The sequence below is a fragment of the Hyla sarda genome, chromosome 6 (genome assembly GCF_029499605.1).
Source record: "Hyla sarda isolate aHylSar1 chromosome 6, aHylSar1.hap1, whole genome shotgun sequence".
Taxonomy (NCBI): domain Eukaryota; kingdom Metazoa; phylum Chordata; class Amphibia; order Anura; family Hylidae; genus Hyla; species Hyla sarda.
The window spans coordinates 232,933,165-232,955,527 of record NC_079194.1 but is presented as its reverse complement, the minus strand read 5'-3'; positions in this window follow the sequence as shown (position 1 = coordinate 232,955,527).

Genomic DNA, 22,363 nt, shown 5'->3' with positions numbered 1-22,363 from the left:
CCGCAGTAGCCCAGGTCAAAGGCTTTCAGATAGATCCATAAATGCAAGTTGCTGCAGCACACTTAGGTGAAAAAAAATAGCTTTTATTCCAATCCAAACATGTGTAAAAAAAATGCAACGTTTCAGCTGCCCGTGCAGTCTTTTCAAGCATAGGTACAAATGGCCAACTTAGTGGTATATAACATGTGAACTTCAATCAACAATTAATCACAATTAATTACAACAATCTTAAGTAAAAATCATCAAATAGTGACAAAATAACAGTGTACAGAGTAAGAGAGCATACTATAAAGTGGCAAGTTACAGATACTGTTTATGCATGTACCTCCTACAGTATCATCATTATTAAAATACATAAAATCTCTAAAATATGCTCAATCAAGTGCAGGTGCAAATAGTGATACATACATCGGTAATCAGCGGCGGGGCGGTAACGGTTGCACTTGCTGTTACAAATCCACATGTATCTTCAGTGTATTGTAGATGGATCATGCCGGCATGTGTATGCTGCACATGCCGATGACATCACATCATAAGGACAGATGGTGGGCCAATCTGTAACCACAATGTCCGAGTCACGTGACCCGACACGTCACCGACGTTGCGCATGCCTAAGAGTGCTGCAGCAACTTGCATTTATGGATCTATATATATATATATATATATATATATCATTTTTTTATTTCATTTATTTTTATTTTTTTTTGCTCAAACTTAGGCTCTGATCTACTGATCACTGTGTCTGTACAGTATACAGCGGCCTGTGAAGGCCTAGTATTTTACTTTGCCTACTATCAAGAAACAGCCCCACTTATATCCATTTTCTTTTGAATGAGGACACTTCTTTAAAATTTAAAAGTCCCCCTAAAGGGGTACTCCGGCACTGAGACATCTTATCCCCTATCCAAAGGATAGGGGATAAGATGTCTCACTGTGGGGGTGAGACATCACGCCCCCTTCCATAGATTTGCCTAGCGGGGGCGTGACGTCACATGCGGGCGGAGTCATGACATCACGATACTCCAGCCTCATGGTCGCCTCGTGGTCGGCTGTTTGTGATCTGGCACCGCGGCATGCAGCTCAAACAGGTGGGTGGCGAATACAAGATTGTGGGGGTCCCCAGTGGCGGGACCCCCGCGGTGAGACATCTTATCCCCTATCCTTTGGATAGGGGATAAGATGTCTCAGGGCTGGAGTACCCCTTTAATGTAAATATTGAGATGCTCCTTAAAAGAATGGTTTTACTACAGACAACCCCTTTAATAAAGGAGCTCCCCTCTGCTGTCAGATAATCATTATGGGGGAGATTTTTCATAGTTGTCTTTGGAAGGTGAGTTTTAAAGTCTTTGGGGGGTATTTATGAAAAGTGGGGTAGGTGAACATCTCCATTAATTCATGTAGTGGAAATTGTGTACCTGCACCTACTTTATTACATTGTGCAGGGCATGTGATGAATCTGGTGCTGATCACATTTCTTACATCAGTTCTCCACTTTGTATGGGGTTTTCTCTGCTACTTTTTGTGCGACTTTTTAACCTGTGTGACAATTATGCAACTTTTTAATAACGCTGTCTACAATTAGTTTGTAAGCTCTTCTTTATTTGGTGGTGATTAGCGCCCTTTTTGGTGGGTTGCGCCAAAGTATGAGACTTTTTTTTTTAAGTTGCAGTTTTATAAATCCCTGACCACTGCAAAAAATCTACCAAAAACACGTCTACCACAGCAACAATCCAAAACACAGGTAAATGAAAAGTCACAGGAAAAGTCGCAAAATATACACTGCCCCAAAATATTTCAACACATTTACCCAAGAAAAGGGTAAAATGCTTCATAAATCCCCCCCCCCCCCCCCCCCCCCCCCCGTTTTTTTTTTTTTTTTGCTCTGGTTTTGCGAAACATTTATCATTATCAAGGGGGGGGGGGATCAATTTGACTCACATAAGCAAAAACAATAAGCCACTTTAGAACATAATTTAGTGTGTTTTAAGGGATTTAATCCAGGTCTGGGCTGACTTAGATTTGCAACATTTTGGAAGGGTTTACAATTTTTTTATGCTATGTTACATTTTCACATCATAAATTCGCAACCACTGCAAAGTGAAAACTGAAAGTTGCTTAGGTAAAACTGTTTGCTACTTTATGTGTACCCACAAATGTCGCAAAAAAAGTGCTTAGGCACACTAGCAACATTTTGTTCACCCAGAGTAACATAGAAAAGAAAAAAAAGCTCTAAATGCAATGATAACTTTCCCCCTAATACTCTGCCACAATTTGCCTAGGGAAAGTTGCTATGAGTTGCTTATTTCTTCTGCAGCGACCACTAGAGGCACTATGCAGTATTACATAAGGCCACGTGAATGCATGGCAGCAGGATTGACAGCACTAGATAGATAGCTGTTGCTTTTTAGTGGCTTATAGAAGGAGCTCTTCGTAGAATGTGGCAGATGCGTAACTTGTAGCAGTATGGGACACAATCCAAAATCTACATTAGGGTGTCTCATTCACCATGTGCCATGTTTAGAGATGAGTGAATCAGATCTGACAAATCCGAATTCGTTACGAACTTCAGAAAAAAATAGATTTGCAACAAATGCTAATGTCACCACAATTCGCTTCATTAAACTCCATTTAGTGCGGTCCAGGCTCCAGGGCATCTAAATTGGTGGATCCACATGTGAGGACACGGGGAAAGGAATCCTGGGAAGGTGGGTAGGTGGGATGACCCTTAATCACATGCAGCATGCAGCCTATCAGCATCCAGCCACCACTGTGATGTCACCCCTATATAATCGGCAGCCATCTTGCGGCCTGTTAACTTATACTGTGTTGTACTGTATCTTTAAGGATTTTTCAGGATATTTGTAAGGAGGTATGATGCAGAGTACCCATGTGAACCTGATTACCAAATGGGAACCCCCAAATTGCCCTGTATATAGTGTGTGTGTGTGTGTGTGTGGGGGGGGGGGGTTATAGTTTAGTTTAGTCTTGGCCCAGTCCGAGAGCTGTGTGCAGAGCTCTGAAACAGAAAGAGTGTGAGGTGGCTCTAAAGGAAGCCTGATATAAATTTACAAGCAAGCATTCCCCGCCCAGGAGGGTTCAGAACATCCTAATAGCAAGCATAATACCCAGTGAGTCAATGGGCTGCATACAGATAAATCAAACCCTGGCAGAGTCAGTGAAATTGGACCTCAGCAGAACCCTAGTCAGCATGGGATCTCTTAATATCGAGTCTGTTCAATTCAAGTGGGTGGAAAGCACCATAAGCCCCAGCAAGGCCACATAGCTCCCACAGGTTACACTGCATCCCTTCTACTCTGCTCTGAACTATTGAGTATTGTACCATCTGCTCCTGCCTCAATCTGTTCCTGGCCCAGGAGATGTTGTTTCCACTTCGGACAGTGTAGGTTAAATGGTGCCCTGGCATCCCAATTTGACAAGTATATCTTGCACCCTGTGTCACCACACATGTAAGGAAGATAACAACTAGTGAGGGGATTGAAGTGGAGTGTGTCTCTGTGACTGCTTGTGTTTGTAAGTTTGTGCATGCATGTGTATGGAATTGTGTGTGTGTGTGTGTGTATATATATATGTGAGTGTTTGTCCTTGGAGGACCGTCCACTCCTTTAAGAGCCAAATCAGGAAGTTGCACTGAGCCAGCCACAGCACAGCAAGGTAAATAGGCAGATCTCTTCCAGCCCTACTGCTTTACAGATTATTAGTTATTTAGTCTCTTCTTGTGCAAAAGTAAAGCTTAAGCTCGATCAACCTGGTTCTAGTTCCATCTGTAGTTCTGGAGCTAGAACCTTTCATTCAACTATAGCTACCTTGTTTTTTTGTTTTTTTTCTCTCCTTCTTTTTCCCAATTAGGAAATTAATAAGATTACCATGTGGAATGTCAGGTGAATGGGTGACAGGATAAAGTGTTGTGCTATTTTTGATCAAGTAACCAGCCACTTACCAGCAATAATATCCTTGGTCGAGACACACTGTACATAGGACACGATGGAAAGGGCTAGGAAAAGATGGGCTGCCCAGGAATATCATGCTGTGTTTTCTGGATACACTTTCGGTGTGTCTTTGTACATACACAATAAAATAGACTTTGTGTTAAAGTCTAAATTACTCGATCATCGGGGTAGATATATATTTTTGCACGGCCTTTTGGATAAAGTGGAACTGGTCTTGGCATTCGTGTATGTAACTTCCCCGTTAAACCTTGAAATATTACTAATTTTACTTAAATGTATGAAAACTATAGATGGGGTATCTCTCTTTCTCTTGGGTGACTTAAATTCTGTTACAGATCCGAGGATGGGCAGGAGAAGTGGAGGTAACCCCCCCCCCCCCCCTCCAGGACTCTACTGGCAAGGTTCCTGGATTAGGTTGGATGGGTTGATATGTGGCGATTATTGTACAGAGATCAGCCTCAGTTCACCTGCTTTGGCTCGACCTATGACTCGGCATCTAGGATAGACCTACTGATTGGTAATCACTCAGCTAAAGGAAAGTTTAGGAGGATCAGTGATGACCCCCGCTCTATCTCCGATCATGTTCCTTGGTGATTCTACAGGATATGGGTCTGGGGAGAAAGGACCCCTCAAGCATTTTCAAACTCAATGCCTACTGACTCGCCGTGCTAAATGAAGATGATTTCTTCAAGCGGGAGATCTCCCATTTCTGGGCCATTAATAAGGTAACTGCTAGTCCCCAGCTTACTTGGGACACCTTTAAAGGGTGGATTTTTTTTTTTTTTCAACTGGTGCCAGAAAGTTAAACCAATCTGTAATTTTTTTTCTAAATACTGATACTTCTCTGAGGGGGGGAGACCAAAAGGCCCCTTTAACATTATAAAAACACTTCCGTTATGAACACCCATTAGGAAATCGGCAGTTATACGGCCATATACGGTTATACTTTTATACGGTACAAAATCAATTAATAACGGCCATTATTTTGTGACGGGTGAATGAACGGGAGAAATAGTGCATGCACTAATTCTCCCATTACTATCGCCCGTCACAAAATAACTGCCGTTATTAATAACGAGCAATAAGGGGTTAAAGCTGCCATTAGAAAAATCCCATAGACTATAATGGGATTTTCTAACGGCCGTTAGTGATTTTGTACCGGCCATATAACTGACGATTTCCTAACGGGCGTTCATAACTGAAGTGTTTTTATAGTGTGAAAGGGGCCTAAACTGTTGGCAGGCATGATTAGGGTACAAGCAGGGAGATCAAGGATAGAGGCCACCTGTTAAGATTCTGGGGGGCCAAACAAACCTAGATTCAGAAATAGAGGAAGTATTTTTAGAAAACTTCACCGAGCTTTATGCCTCGGAATGTCATCTTTCGGAAGGTGATCTGGAGAAGTTTTTCTCCAAAATTGTTATCCCAAAACTTCGATGCTGGAGGCAAGCATTATTATGATTTTTAAAAAAGGTAAAGACCCCACAAAAAAAGAGTCACATAGGCCGATCTCTATTCCTGGCTTAAATTTTGCCCAGTAGATTATCGAGGATGATTGGGGTATAAGTGGAAAGGGACCAGACTGGATTTATTCCAGGGCGCAATCTGTCATGTAATCTTGAGAGAATATTTTCGGCTCTGCAAGTGGATGAGGGATCCCTCCGCTCCATCCTGTCTATAGACACGACTCAAACATTCGACAGGGTGGGGTGGAGGTTCCTGTGGGGGATTATGTTGGTGATGGGCATAGGACAACGGTTCCTGGATATGGTGAGATTGTTTTACAGCCAGCCAATGGCTAGGGTTTTGGTTGGTGCTTCCCTCTCTGGTCATTTTAAGTTAACAAGGGGCACCCATCAGAGTTGCTCCCTGTCTCCACTTCTGTTCGCAATTTATTTAAAGCCCCTTGCCATCACGATTCACTCTATTCCAGAGATATTGGGCTTTGGCATAGGAGGACAAGCTTCCTGCATTAGTTTATATGCGGACGACTTGCTTGTACATTTGAATGATACACCCAGAGCTCTTCCAGTTCTTATGAGAATCTTCCAGGAGTTTGGAGCTCTCTCTGGATTAGACATCAATAGGGGGAAGTCCAGTATGCTGCCCATTGATTACATCTTTAATCTGGAAGGGACGCAGCTTCAAATTGTCCGAAAGGGCGACGCCTTACTATATTTAGGTTTCAAAATCTTGGCAGACCCTTCAGATTATAAGAAAATTAATTTAAATCTGCTGATGACAAAGTTAGAGAAAAAGTTGGGTCTTTGGGGGAGGCTCCGGCTATCTATGGCAGATAAAGTAGCATTAATTAAGATGATTTTGATACACCAGATCCTGTATATATTAAATGCTTCACCCATGTGGATCCCACAACCTTGGTTTGACATACTTGAGATAACACAAAATAGATTCCTCTGGGGCTGAAACAGGGCAAGGCTGAAATATGGCATCCTTTGTATCCCTCTGGGAGAGGGGGGGGGGAGTAGCACTTCCATGTTTCCAACAGTGCTATTTGTCTATAATTCTTAATATGATCACAATGGGTGATATTCACTTTTTAATAAAGTATTTAATTATATGCGTAGGGATTAAAAATGTGAGCTGTTGTCATATTAGAAGCCAGGTCATTAGAAGCCAGGATTTTGGATTCACTTCCAGGCAGTGGAAGAGAGGTGGTTGTGGTAAATATAAAGCAAGTACACTAAGCGATTGTTGAGCTAGCAATTGTGTGTCTGTATACAAGAGTGTGAAGTATACAAGTGAGTGAGTATACAAGTGAGGGGACTTAAAATTAAGTTAGCCAATTGTCTAGCCAATTATTAGGGGGACAGACAGGGCGATCTGTCACAAAGACCGGGATCACCGAACAGTGTGTTGTCTTCCTGGCGCTTGAGTTTGGCACATCGCGGATCAGGTTGACAGGTTGCTGGGTGGGGCTGGAGAAGACCCAGCAGTCATGGTACATATTGGCACCAATGACAATGTAAGAGGTAGGTGGAGTGTCCTTAAAAATGATTTCGGGGACTTAGGCTGCAAGCTTAAGGCAAGGACCTCCAAGGTAGTATATTAAAAAATATTACCTGTATCATGAGCCACACCAGAAAGGCAGCGGGAGATTCGGGAGGTAAACAAGTGACTCAGAAGCTGGTGTAGGAAGGAGGGGTTTGGGTTCATGGAGAACAGGGACGACTTTGCTGTCGGTTACCGGCACTACCGTAGGGACGGGCGGCACCTCAATGGGGAGGGTGCAGCTGTGCTTGGGGAGAAGATGGCTAGAAGGGTGGAGAAGTGTTTAAACTAGGGACTGGGGGGAGGGAACCTACAACATAGAGGGGGAAGATAGTGTAGATAGAGGGGGGGGACTTAATAATGAACCTGAGGGTGGAGCGGAGGGAGGGGTTAGAATAGTTAATAGGGATAGGCATCATAGGAAAAAAAAAATATACACCATTGAAGTGCATGTTGACTAATGCCAGAAGTCTGTCCAATAAAACTGATGAACTGGAGTTTAAAATTCCTGAGGAGGATTATGACATTGTAGGTATAACAGAGACTTGGTTGGACGATAGCTGTGACTTGGCGGTCAACATACAGGGTTATAGTCTATTCAGGAAAGATCAGACAACACGGAAAAGGGAAGGAGTCTGTCTTTATGTAAAGTCCAATTTGAAGGCCGCACTGCTGGAGAATATTTGGGAGGGAAACGATAATGTGGAGTATTTATGGGTAGAAATATATGGAGATAAAAATAAAAAAATTCTGATAGGGGTTTGCCATAAGCAACCAAACATAATATAAGAGCCAGAAGATCAATTATTAAGGCAGCAAATCAAAATGATGTGATAATAATGGGGGACTTTAACTATCCTGATATAAACTGGGAGACTGAGACCTGTGAATCTCATAAAGGAAACAGGTTTCTGACTATAGCTAAAGACAATTATCTGTCCCAAATGGTCCAGGGCCCTACCAGAGGGGGCGTCCTACTAGACTTATTATTAATCATTGTACCTGACAGAGTAATTAATGTGCAAGTAGATGGACACCTAGGAAATAGTGATAATAATATAATACATTATAACTTGTTCTTCAATAAGGGAATCTCTCGAGGGGCCACAAAAACAATGAACTTTAGGAAGGCAAAGTTCGATCAACTCAGAGAAGCCCTTTAGCAATATAAAATGGGATAATGTCCTCAAAAAGAACAATACTGACACTAAATGGGAGACTTAAAAATATCTCAAATTTTCACTGTTAAATGTTTATACCTTATGGGAATAAAAGGGTCAGAAATAAAAGAAAACCAATATGGATGAATAAAAATGTTGAGGGGGCAATAAATGACAAAAATAAAGCATTTAAATTACTAAAACAGGATGGCAGTGAAGAAGCATTAAAAAGCTATAGAGAAAAATGTAAAATATGTAAAAAACAGATAAAAGCCGCAAAAATAGAGACAGAAAGACTCATTGCCAAAGAGAGTAAAACTAACCCCAAAATGTTCTTTAACTATATAAATAGCAAAAAGGTCAAAAATGAAAGTGTAGGCCCTTTAAAAATGATGGGGAAGAAATTATAAACGGGGATCAGGAAAAAGCTAATATATTAAACAAATTATTCTCCTCTGTATTCACTGAGGAAAATGAAATGCCAGGTGAAATACAGTGTGATAAGGTAAACTCTCCAGTAAGGGTCACCTGTCTAACCCAGGAAGAAGTACAGTGCCGCCAACAAAAAATCAAAATAGACAAATCACCAGGTCCACATGGCATTCACCCCCGTGTTCTAAAGGAATTAAGTAATGTAATGGACAGACCCTTATTTTTAATATTCAGGGACTCTATAGTGACAGGGACTGTTCCCCAGGACTGGCGCATGGCAAATGTGGTGCCAATATTTAAAAAGGGGTCAAAAGGTGACCCCGGGAATTATAGACCTGTGAGTTTAACCTCGGTTGTATGTAAATTGTTTGAGGGTTTCCTAAGAGATGCTATTTTGGAATATCTTGATAAAAATAAATGTATGACCCTGTATCAGCATGGGTTTATGAGGGATCGGTCCTGTCAAACTAACCTGATCAGCTTTTACGAGGAGGTAAGCTCCAGACTGGACCAGGAGCGATCGCTGGATGTTGTATATCTGGATAATTTCCAAAGCATTTGATACGGTTCCACATAAAAGGTTGGTGCATAAAATGAGAAGATTTGGGCTGGGGGAGAATGTGTGCAAGTGGATAAGTAACTGGCTCAATGATAGGAAACAGAGGGTGGTTATTAATGGTGCTTATTCTAATTGGGTGACTGTTACTAGTGGGGTACCACAGGGGTCCGTTTTGGGTCCTGTTCTATTTAATATATTCATTAATGACCTTGTAGAGGGGTTGAAAAGTAAAGTAGCAATCTTTGCAGATGACACTAAACTCTGTAAAGCGGTAAACAAATTAGAGGACAGTGAACTGTTACAAATGGATCTGGATAGGTTGGAGGTTTGGGCTGGGAAGTGGCAGATGAGGTTCAACACTGATAAATGTAAGGTAATCCACATGGGGAAGAAAAAGCGGGGCTGGGATTATGTATTAAATGGGAGAACACTTGGGACAATTTACATGGAAAAGGACTTAGGAGTCTTAGTTAACAGTAAATTTAGCTGTAGTGACCAGTGTCGGGCAGCTTCTGCCAAGACTAATAAAATCATGGGGTGCATCAATAGGGGCATAGATGCCCATGACAAGGAAATAATTCTACCGCTGTACAAATCACTAGTCAGACCACACATAGAATATAGTACTGGGCACCAGTGTACAGGAAAGATATAGTGGAGCTGGAGAGGGTTGAACTTGATGGAGTCTGGTCTTTTTTCAACCTTATGAACTATGTTACTATTAGACTTGTACAATATGTATGCTAAAATGGTCACTAATGGGTGGTATTTCATTAATAAAAAAGCTAAAGTAGTGGATTGTACTACACACTGATATGGTATAATGTACAGTTGAAGGAATTTATTACTGTTCCTGACCCCCTCCTTCTGGATTTCTAAGGGGGTTAGTACACTAGGTGATATCTTAGATAATGGTAGGTTGAAGACTTTTGAACAATGTAAGGAAGAATTTCACATTTCCCACACAGATTTTTTAAGATAAATATAAGCAACTACACAGTGCACATGCAGCAATAAAGAATAAGAAAATATATGAGTTAGAGAATTTCCAGATTGAAGAAGTTTTGCAACACAAGGAAAACTTGAAGAGGGGATGGGTGATAATCTATAAAATAAGGCACAGAGAAGTAGGGGATGTCCAGCACTTCACTCCGGATATATATAATCCCTATTCGTGTGGATACATAAGTGGATGTCAGCACATATATCTAGGCGTGGAGATACAGATCAAAGTAACAGTTCATATAATGTGATTGAAGGAATAATTAAATAGAGAAGATCGCACTCACCACTAGTGCCCAAGATTCTTTATTAAAGCATGTATGACAGGTGGGTGCCTCTGTGGGATAGTGTCCGTTTCGTGCGGCAAGCACACTTTGTCTAGCCAACGTCGGAGGCGCCCCCGCATCTGAGTCACCTGTACCTGCATTACAAGCTTTAATAAAGAATCTTGGGCAATAGTGGTGAGTGCGATCTTCTATATTTCATTCTTCCTTCAATCATAATCTATAAAATGATGAGACCGTTGAGGTTTCAGTTTCTGAAATCTAAATACAGGATCTACTGGGAGCGGAGATTAGGACCCCTAGACGACCCATTTTGGATGGATATCCTCAGTAACATCAATGGGATATATATTAATTATAACTATAGAGTTAGTCAGCTGAGAATTCTATATAATACCTATTGTACCCGTAGGAAGTTGGCTAAGTTCAGGCAAGATGAAAGTATTAAATGTAAGAGATGTCATAATACTGATGTGGATTTTTTTCACATGATATGAGAGTGTGAGGAGCTTAGGAGCTATTGGGAGAGAATCTTCCAAGATGTAAATAGGTTTCTTCTCACCAGGATAGATTTTGGATTTGAACAAGCTATCTTGGGATCCACGAGGGATTTGGGGCCAAATGCTTGATTTGTTTTGAAATTACTGTTTTGTGCTATCTGGATGGTGGAAAGGACACCCAACATACACAAATGGAGGGAGTTGGTGAACAATATTAAACAATACGAGAAACTCTTGTCTGGGAACAACTTAAAAAACAGAATCAATTCATGAAAACTTGGGAGGCTTGGAATTAGAGAGTGGACGGTAGATCATTTTTAGTATGGATATCATGTTAAGAACTGATAGTAAAGAACTGAATCCTCATGATAAAGTTTAGAAATTTCGTTTATATTCCATTTTTTTTTCTTCTTCTTCTCGGTTGCTCACGAGTGGGGGGACTTGGGTTTTGGCAGTTTTTTTTATTTTTTTGTGCATGTCATTTTGCATAGAGAATGGGAATTTTATGGTAAAATCAATAAAGAATATATATAAAAAAAACAAAAAAACTGCAGCTACCTTAAGAAGAGTGTGCGTAGACTGGCAGCTCTCTTGTCCTGCCCTGATCATGCATGGTGGAATCCTCACGACTGGAGGGCCACTTCGAGACCAGTAATTGCAGAGGGCACTTGTTCCTTTCTTATCCCTTTTGTCTTTTGAGAGTAATTGGGTGAACTACTACTTTACCTAAAATCTACTTCTAGTCCACAATCAGGGGGCATCTCCAAACTTTGTAATCCACCTCCAAGAGGGAGACAATTATCAAAGGCTAAAAGGGATAAGAAAGGAACAAGTGCCTTCTACAACTACTGGTCCCAAAGTGGACCTCCAGCCATGAGTGTTAGTGGCCTACACCCTGCGATATGGATTGGAATTATTGCACAAGAAACACCAAGTAACTCAAGTACTGCTAAGCTGTCCTACTATGACAAACCAACCCGGAAAGGTCCCCTTTCAGTACAGTACTACTAAGACTCTGTTTGTTAAAATTTAAACCTGTATTTAGCTCAAAATGGCACAAAACATCCTCTCATACACAAAAGGAAAAATCTGTACTGTAAACTGCCTTTACTATGTCTTACAAAGATTGTATCGCAAAGAAGATTTCTACTTTAAAGACACCACCATTATAGACATTGTTACGCCGAGCGCTCCGGGTCCCTGCTCCTCCCCGGAGCGCTCGCGGCGTTCCTCTCTCTGCAGCGCCCCGGTCAGACCCGCTGACCGGGAGCGCTGCACTGTCACTGCCGGCGGGGATGCGATTCGCATAGCGGGACGCGCTCCGCTCGCGAATTGCATCCCAAGTCACTCACCTGTCCCGATCCCCGGCTGTCACGTCCTGGCGCGCGCGGCTCCGCTCCTTAGGGCGCGCGCGCCAGCTCTCTAAGATTTAAAGGGCCAGTGCACCAATGATTGGTGCCTGGCCCAATCAGTCTGATTAGCTTCCACCTGTGCACCTGTCTATATAACCTCACTTCCCCTTCCCTTCCTTGCCGGATCTTGTTGCCATTGTGCCAGTGAAAGCATTTTCAGTGTTTGCCTTACCAGTGTTCCTGACCTTTGCTATCTCCATTGACTATGAACCTTGCCGCCTGCCCCGACCTTCTGCTACGTCTGACCTTGCCTCTGCCTAGTCCTTCTGTCCCACGCCTTCTCAGCAGTCAGCGAGGATGAGCCGTTGCCGGTGGATACGACCTGGTTGCTACCGCCGCAGCAAGACCATCCCGCTTTGCGGCGGGCTCTGGTGAATACCAGTAGTAACCTAGAACCGGTCCACCGACACGGTCCATGCCAATCCCTCGCTGACACAGAGGATCCCCATCCAGCCTGCCGAATCCTAACAGACACCAACATCATGGGCACCTGCATCCAGACACTATCCTATAGGAGTGCCTTGGGTCATAGACTGTTCCCCACAAGACCCTCTTTAACAAAGATTGCTTTGGTCATAAGGAAGGTACTCAGGGTCTAAACTTTACCCTCCAGCTGCCATGACACTAACATCTCTGCTCAGAGAAGCTCCTTATGTGAGCTAGTGTCCCCTACAAGGGAAGTTCACCCAAAGCTCCACCATTAGTAATAATTGTATATTCAGTAAGCACTGTGACTCTTCTGTAGATTTTCTACACATTATTTCCTTGTATACTGGCACTCCCATTTGCTCATTGGTTAGGAGGGACACCATGCAAGAAAAAAGCCGTACAATGTCGGATTTCCCATGTCAAATAATTGTAACAGAGATCATCCATAGTAATAAACCCCTTCAGATATTACTATACCACCTACACACTAGTGCTCAGGTAGCCACAGTCCTATCTAGTATCCCCTGTTACTAAATATTATTCCAGTAATCATTTATTTCAGAAGCTATTACATAATCTGAATTTACTCAGTAGATAACTCCTCAAGGATAGTAAGGATGTGTGTATAAGGAGCAAGTAACAGGATCTCTGCATGAAGCAGTCAATATCTGGCAGGAATTTAATACAGCACACAAATCCCAGGGCTCTGCAAATCTTTTTCATTTCCAATGTCTGCTATAAAGGCATTCTCCATCTATTTCTTGAAAGTAAAACTTAACTTTTTATAGTGTACAAAAGAGAAAGTTACATTGAAAAGTAAATGTAGCAGTGCTAGGAATTTACTATTTAGTAAATAGAGATACAGATACATGCTTTACACCACAGATGTGGACAGAATTGTTGGTGCCGTTCTATTAGGGTGCGTTCACACTACGGAATCTCTACTCGCTGAATTCCGAGATCGAAAATTCCGCCTGGCGGCCACAGCTGATGATGCTTCGGCGCTGGGGCCGCGGGTTACTGAGCCGTCATCATTGATGGCTATGCAGTGCTCGCGGACTTCCACGCAAAGAATGAACATGTTCTTTCTTTGCATGTAACAATTTCAGCAGCGGAATTGTCCACCATGGAAATTCTGCAGTGTCAACGGGTCTCGCGAAGACCCATTCACACTAATGTTAAGTTCACACCGCGGAATTCCGCTCGTGGAGTTCCCCTCATGGAACACCCTTAGAGAAACCAATTGGCCAAAAACACTTATTTTCTTCCCACCCCTAAAACTTAGCTTTTATTTTGCTCTTATAAAATGTAAATAAAGAGTCACTTAAAATCACAATTCCCTAATGTGCTGATCAGTTTTCATTCATTCAGGAATGACTTGTCATCTCAATTGTATCTACATATACATGGAATTCATCACCAGTGGCCTGCTGGTCCACTGGTTATCCAGCACACTATTGATACACTACTAAGATTGCTGTTAAGGGTGCGTTCCCACAGGGCGTATACGCAGCGTATTTGACACTGCGCAAAATGTACGGCAGCAGCGGGAAATACGCTGCGTATCCCTTGCTCACTATACACACAGTGCTTTCCGGCGGCAGCCCTATGTGTGTAGTGAGTTTTGGAGGCGGGGCCGTGTGCCGGCGTATCTGTGACGCCAAAACTCACTACACACATAGGGCTGCCGCCGGAAATCTCTGTGTGTATAGTGAGCAAGGGATACGCAGCGTATTTCCCGCTGCTGCCATACATTTTGCGCAGCGTCAAATACGCTGCGTATACGCCCTGTGGGAACGCACCCTAAAACCTAACAATTCCCCATCTACATGTTTCGCTACATCAGTAACGTCTTCAGGAGGGAAACGGACATCAACCTGATCTGCCGACTGACTTACTATTTATGGGCTCCAAACACCCATTTTTGCTGCCCATTGATCGCCATTTGGCCAATTGTTATAGCGATCACCAAGACACAGTGTCTCTCGTACCTATCAGTGTTCCCGTTTGTTCAGGGTCATTCAAACCTGTCAGCCAATCTAGTAGCTTATCCGTCCAGCATCATCAGTATGTGGTGCATGATGCGCTTTGCGCTCGCCACTCACATGATCCCGTAACTTACACCTATGCAGACCTCCCAGCCGGGATTCCTTATTCGCGCATGCGCATCAAGTCCATATCAGCACTTAGTCTCCAGCGCAAATAGATTTCACTCTGGGATAATCCTTACTCATACATACTAGTGCCGTGTCAGAACTTATTCTTCATAATTATGCTAAAGGTGACAAATGGAGAGCTACATTAAATGATTAATACCCTATATAATGTACACAGTGATGTCACAGTACAGGGACAATGTGCGCAGTGATGTCACAGTACAGAGATGATGTGCGCAGTGATATCACAGTACAGAGATGATAAACAATGATTTCACAGTACAGGAATAATAAACACAGTGATGTCACAGTACAGGATAATAAACACAGTGATGTCACAGTACAATTGAAGGGATGTGGCACCCCGGGAGTGGAGTTGCCATGACAATGTGATACACACATTGTAGGATTCGCAGGTGGCAAATTACCTCCCTTTATTTGATTGGCAACTTGACATGCCCATCACCATTTTGACAGTCACTTGCCTGCACCTCTAAGAAAGCTCATGTAAATGAGTGAAACTAGTTAGGTGGCAGTGTCTGTTTGTTTTTAAAATAATTTTTTGTCACGGTATCAGAGCTTAGGGAGTGCAGCCCTGGGCAAATGGCACATATGTGATACATGTCAGTGATGGGGCATTGGCCTTAGTGTTGGATACAAATATTTTTCAACACAATATCACAGTGTGAGACTTATTGAACATTTATACTGTGACAATAAAGGTGTGTTTTAATTCACGTCAATATTAAGTTATAACCAATAAATGCACTTGTTTTTGCATTTATTGCCTTCCCTAATAAGGGTATTTGTGGTATTATAATGTCACAGTACAGGGATGATACACACAGTGATGTTGTCACGATGCCGGCTGGCAGGTAGTGGATCCTCTGTGCCAGAGAGGGATTGGCGTGGACCGTGCTAGTGGATCGGTTCTAAGTCACTACTGGTTTTCACCAGAGCCCGCCGCAAAGCGGGATGGACTTGCTGCGGCGGTAGTGACCAGGTCGTATCCACTAGCAACGGCTCAACCTCTCTGACTGCTGAAGATAGGCGCGGTACAAGGGAGTAGACAGAAGCAAGGTCGGACGTAGCAGAAGGTCGGGGCAGGCAGCAAGGATCGTAGTCAGGGGCAACGGCAGGAGGTCTGGAACACAGGCTAGGAACACACAAGGAAACGCTTTCACTGGCACGATGGCAACAAGATCCGGCAAGGGAGTGCAGGGGAAGTGAGGTGATATAGGGAAGTGCACAGGTGAACACACTAATTGGAATCACTGCGCCAATCAGCGGCGCAGTGGCCCTTTAAATCGCAAAGACCCGGCGCGCGCGCCCTAGGGAGCGGGGCCGCGCGCGCCGGGACAGGACCGAGGGAGAGCGAGTCAGGTACGGGAGCCGGGGTGCGCATCGCGAGCGGGCGTTACCCGCATCGCGAATCGCATCCCGGCTGGAAGCGGAATCGCAGCGCCCCGGGTCAGTGGATCTGACCGGAGCGCTGCAGTGGGGAGAGTGTAGCGAGCGCTCCGGGGAGGAGCGGGGACCCGGAGCGCTCGGCGTAACAGTACCCCCCCCCCTTGGGTCTCCCCCTCTTCTTAGAGCCTGAGAACCTGAGGAGCAGACTTTTGTCTAGGATGTTGTCCTCAGGTTCCCAGGATCTCTCTTCTGGACCACAACCCTCCCAATCCACTAAAAAAAAGGTTTTCCCTCTGACCTTTTTAGATGCTAGAATCTCTTTGACGGAGAAGATGTCCGAGGAGCCGGAAACAGGAGTGGGAGGAACAGATTTGGGAGAGAAACGGTTGATGATGAGTGGTTTAAGAAGAGAAACGTGAAAGGCATTAGGAATACGAAGAGAAGGAGGAAGAAGAAGTTTGTAAGAGACAGGATTAATCTGACACAAAATTTTGAAAGGACCAAGATAGCGTGGTCCCAACTTGTAGCTAGGGACACGGAAGCGGACATATTTAGCGGAGAGCCATACCTTGTCTCCAGGGGAAAAAATGGGAGGAGCTCTTCTTTTCTTATCCGCGAACTTCTTCATGCGTGATGAAGCCTGTAAGAGAGAATTTTGGGTCTCTCTCCATATGATGGAAAGGTCACGAGAAATTTCATCCACAGCGGGCAGACCAGAGGGCAAGGGGGTAGGGAGGGGGGGAAGAGGGTGACGGCCGTACACCACGAAAAATGGGGATTTGGAGGAAGATTCAGAGACTCTGAAGTTATACGAGAATTCGGCCCATGGAAGGAGATCTGCCCAGTCATCCTGGCGGGAGGAAACAAAATGTCGTAAATAATCACCCAAGACCTGGTTAATTCTTTCTACTTGTCCATTGGATTGGGGATGATATGCAGAAGAAAAATTTAATTTAATCTTGAGTTGTTTACAGAGAGCCCTCCAGAATTTAGACACGAATTGGACGCCTCTATCCGAGACGATCTGCGTAGGCAACCCGTGAAGACGAAAAATGTGTACAAAAAATTGTTTAGCCAACTGAGGCGCTGAAGGAAGACCAGGAAGAGGGATGAAATGTGCCATTTTGGAGAATCGATCAACGACCACCCAAATAACAGTGTTGCCACGGGAAGGGGGTAAATCAGTAATAAAATCCATACCAATCAGAGACCAAGGCTGTTCGGGGACAGGCAGGGGATGAAGAAAACCAGCGGGCTTCTGGCGAGGAGTCTTATCCCGGGCACAGATAGTGCAGGCTCGCACAAAGTCCACAACATCCGTCTCCAGAGTCGGCCACCAATAGAAGCGGGAGATGAGTTGCACAGATTTCTTGATGCCCACATGACCTGCGAGATGGGAGGAGTGACCCCATTTGAGGATTCCGAGGCGTTGGCGTGGAGAAACAAAGGTCTTTCCTGGAGGAGTTTGCCTGATGGAGGCTGGAGAAGTGGAAATCAGGCAGTCAGGAGGAATGATGTGTTGCGGAGAGAGTTCAACTTTCGAGGCATCCGAGGAACGAGAGAGAGCATCGGCCCTAATGTTCTTATCGGCAGGCCGAAAGTGAATTTCAAAATTAAATCGGGCAAAGAACAGAGACCACCGGGCCTGGCGAGGATTCAGCCGTTGGGCAGACTGGAGGTAGGAGAGGTTCTTGTGATCGGTGTAAATAATAACTGGAAATCTTGATCCCTCCAGCAGATGCCTCCATTCCTCAAGTGCTAATTTGATGGCTAGAAGCTCTCGATCCCCGATGGAGTAGTTCCTCTCCGCCGGAGAGAAGGTCCTAGAAAAAAAACCACAAGTGACAGCATGCCCGGAAGAATTTTTTTGTAGAAGAACAGCTCCAGCTCCCACTGAGGAGGCATCAACCTCCAATAGGAAGGGTTTGGAAGGGTCAGGTCTGGAGAGCACGGGAGCCGAAGAAAAGGCAGACTTGAGTCGTTTAAAGGCGTCTTCCGCTTGAGGAGGCCAAGACTTGGGATCGGCATTTTTTTTGGTTAAAGCCACGATAGGAGCCACAACGGTAGAAAAATGTGGAATAAATTGCCTGTAATAATTGGCGAACCCCAAAAAGCGTTGGATAGCACGGAGTCCGGAGGGGCGTGGCCAATCTAAGACGGCAGAGAGTTTGTCTGGATCCATTTGTAGTCCCTGGCCAGAGACCAAGTATCCTAGAAAAGGAAGAGATTGGCATTCAAACAGACATTTCTCAATTTTGGCATAGAGTTGATTGTCACGAAGTCTCTGAAGAACCATACGGACATGCTGGCGGTGTTCTTCTAGATTGGCAGAAAAAATTAGGATATCGTCCAGATATACAACAACACAGGAGTATAAAAGATCACGAAAAATTTCATTAACAAAGTCTTGGAAGACGGCAGGGGCGTTGCACAGGCCAAAGGGCATGACCAGATACTCAAAGTGTCCATCTCTGGTGTTAAATGCCGTTTTCCATTCATCCCCCTCTCTGATGCGGATGAGATTATAAGCACCTCTTAAGTCCAGTTTAGTAAAGATGTGGGCACCTTGGAGGCGATCAAAGAGTTCAGAGATGAGGGGTAGGGGGTAGCGGTTCTTAACCGTGATTTTATTAAGACCGCGGTAGTCAATGCAAGGACGTAGGGAGCCATCTTTTTTGGACACAAAGAAAAATCCTGCTCCGGCAGGAGAGGAGGATTTACGGATAAAGCCCTTTTTTAAATTTTCCTGGACGTATTCAGACATGGCAAGAGTCTCTGGGGCGGACAGAGGATAAATTCTGCCCCGGGGTGGAGTAGTGCCCGGGAGGAGGTCGATAGGACAATCATAAGGCCTGTGAGGAGGTAGAGTCTCAGCTTGTTTTTTGCAGAAAACATCCGCAAAGTCCATATAGGCCTTAGGGAGACCGGTTACTGGAGGAACCACAGAGTCACGGCAAGGGTTACTGGGAACCGGTTTTAGACAGTCCTTGGAACAAGAGGGCCCCCAACTCTTGATCTCCCCAGTGGACCAATCCAGGGTTGGGGAATGAAGTTGAAGCCAGGGAAGTCCAAGGAGAATTTCAGAAGTGCAATTGGGGAGGACCAAAAGTTCAATCCTCTCGTGATGAGATCCGATGCACATTAGAAGGGGCTCCGTGCGGAAACGTATGGTACAGTCCAATCTTTCATTGTTTACACAATTGATGTAAAGGGGTCTGGCGAGACTGGTCACTGGGATGTTGAACCTGTTGACGAGAGAGGCCAAAATAAAATTTCCTGCAGATCCAGAGTCCAAGAAGGCCATAGTAGAGAAGGAGAAGGCAGAGGCAGACATCCGCACAGGCACAATAAGACGTGGAGAAGCAGAGTAGACATCAAGGACTGTCTCACCTTTGTGCGGAGTCAGCGTACGTTTTTCCAGGCGGGGAGGACGGATAGGACAATCCCTCAGGAAGTGTTCGGTACTAGCACAGTACAGGCAGAGATTCTCCATGCGGCGTCGTGTCCTCTCTTGAGGTGTCAGGCGAGACCGGTCGACCTGCATAGCCTCCACGGCGGGAGGCACAGGAACGGATTGCAGGGGACCAGAGGAGAGAGGAGCCGAGGAGAAGAAACGCCTCGTGCGAACAGAGTCCATATCTTGGCGGAGCTCCTGACGCCTTTCGGAAAAACGCATGTCAATGCGAGTGGCTAGGTGAATGAGTTCATGTAGATTAGCAGGGATTTCTCGTGCGGCCAGAACATCTTTAATGTTGCTGGATAGGCCTTTTTTAAAGGTCGCGCAGAGGGCCTCATTATTCCAGGATAATTCTGAAGCAAGAGTACGGAATTGTACGGCATACTCGCCAACGGAAGAATTACCCTGGACCAGGTTCAACAGGGCAGTCTCAGCAGAAGAGGCTCGGGCAGGTTCCTCAAAGACACTTCGGATTTCCGAGAAGAAGGAGTGTACAGAGGCAGTGACGGGGTCATTGCGGTCCCAGAGCGGTGTGGCCCAAGACAGGGCTTTTCCAGACAGAAGGCTGACTACGAAAGCCACCTTAGACCTTTCAGTGGGAAACTGGTCCGACATCATCTCCAGGTGCAGGGAACATTGGGAAAGAAAGCCACGGCAAAACTTAGAGTCCCCATCAAATTTATCCGGCAAGGATAGGCGTAGACCAGAGGCGGCCACTCGCTGCGGAGGAGGTGCAGGAGCTGGCGGAGGAGATGATTGCTGAAGCTGTGGTAGTAACTGCTGTAGCATAACGGTCAGTTGAGACAGCTGTTGGCCTTGTTGCGCTATCTGTTGTGACTGCTGGGCGACCACCGTGGTGAGGTCAGCGACAACTGGCAGAGGAACTTCAGCGGGATCCATGGCCGGATCTACTGTCACGATGCCGGCTGGCAGGTAGTGGATCCTCTGTGCCAGAGAGGGATTGGCGTGGACCGTGCTAGTGGATCGGTTCTAAGTCACTACTGGTTTTCACCAGAGCCCGCCGCAAAGCGGGATGGACTTGCTGCGGCGGTAGTGACCAGGTCGTATCCACTAGCAACGGCTCAACCTCTCTGACTGCTGAAGATAGGCGCGGTACAAGGGAGTAGACAGAAGCAAGGTCGGACGTAGCAGAAGGTCGGGGCAGGCAGCAAGGATCGTAGTCAGGGGCAACGGCAGGAGGTCTGGAACACAGGCTAGGAACACACAAGGAAACGCTTTCACTGGCACGATGGCAACAAGATCCGGCAAGGGAGTGCAGGGGAAGTGAGGTGATATAGGGAAGTGCACAGGTGAACACACTAATTGGAATCACTGCGCCAATCAGCGGCGCAGTGGCCCTTTAAATCGCAAAGACCCGGCGCGCGCGCGCCCTAGGGAGCGGGGCCGCGCGCGCCGGGACAGGACCGAGGGAGAGCGAGTCAGGTACGGGAGCCGGGGTGCGCATCGCGAGCGGGCGCTACCCGCATCGCGAATCGCATCCCGGCTGGAAGCGGAATCGCAGCGCCCCGGGTCAGTGGATCTGACCGGAGCGCTGCAGTGGGGAGAGTGTAGCGAGCGCTCCGGGGAGGAGCGGGGACCCGGAGCGCTCGGCGTAACAGATGTCACAGTACAGGGATAATATATACAGTGATGTCACAGTACAGAGATAATAAACACAGTGATGTCACAGTACATGAATAATATACACAGTGATGTCACAGTACAGGGATAATAAACACAGTGATGTCACAGTACAGGGATAATACACGGTGAGGTCACAGTACAAGAATAATACACACAGTGATGTCACAGTACAGGGATAATACACATTGATGTCACAGTACAGGGATAATAAACAGAGTGATGTCACAGTACAGGGATAATACACAGTGATGTCACAGTACAGGGATAATACACACAGTGATGTCACAGTACAAGGATAATACACACATTGATGTTAAAGTACAGGAATAATATACACAGTGATGTCACAGTACAGGGATAATAAACACAGTGATGTCCCAGTACAGGGATAATATATACAGTGATGTCAGAGTACAGGGATAATATACACAGTGATGTCAGAGTACAAGGATAATACACACAGTGATGTCACAGTACAGGGATAATACACAGTGATGTGTTGGTACAGAGATAATAAACACAGTGATGTCACAGTACAGGGATAATATATACAGTGATGTCAGAGTACAGGGATAATATACACAGTAATGTCAGAGTACAAGGATAATACACACAGTGATGTCACAGTACAGGGATAAAACACACAGTGATGTCATAGTACAGAGATGATGAACAAAGGGATGTCACAGGAATAATAATAATGACACAGTACAGGAATAAATACATGTACGCCACTTTACAGGGATAATACATAAAGTGATGTCACAGTATAAGGAATCTAAGGACAGTGATGTTACATTTAAAAAGGCCTCCTCCACACTTGGCTCTTTTACAGCTTTACTGTCAGTCAGATATAGCTAGAGATGTACAGATGGGGGAGTCCCAGTACTAGGAACCTGACGGATCAAAACTTTTGACATGTCACACAAAGTATGGTT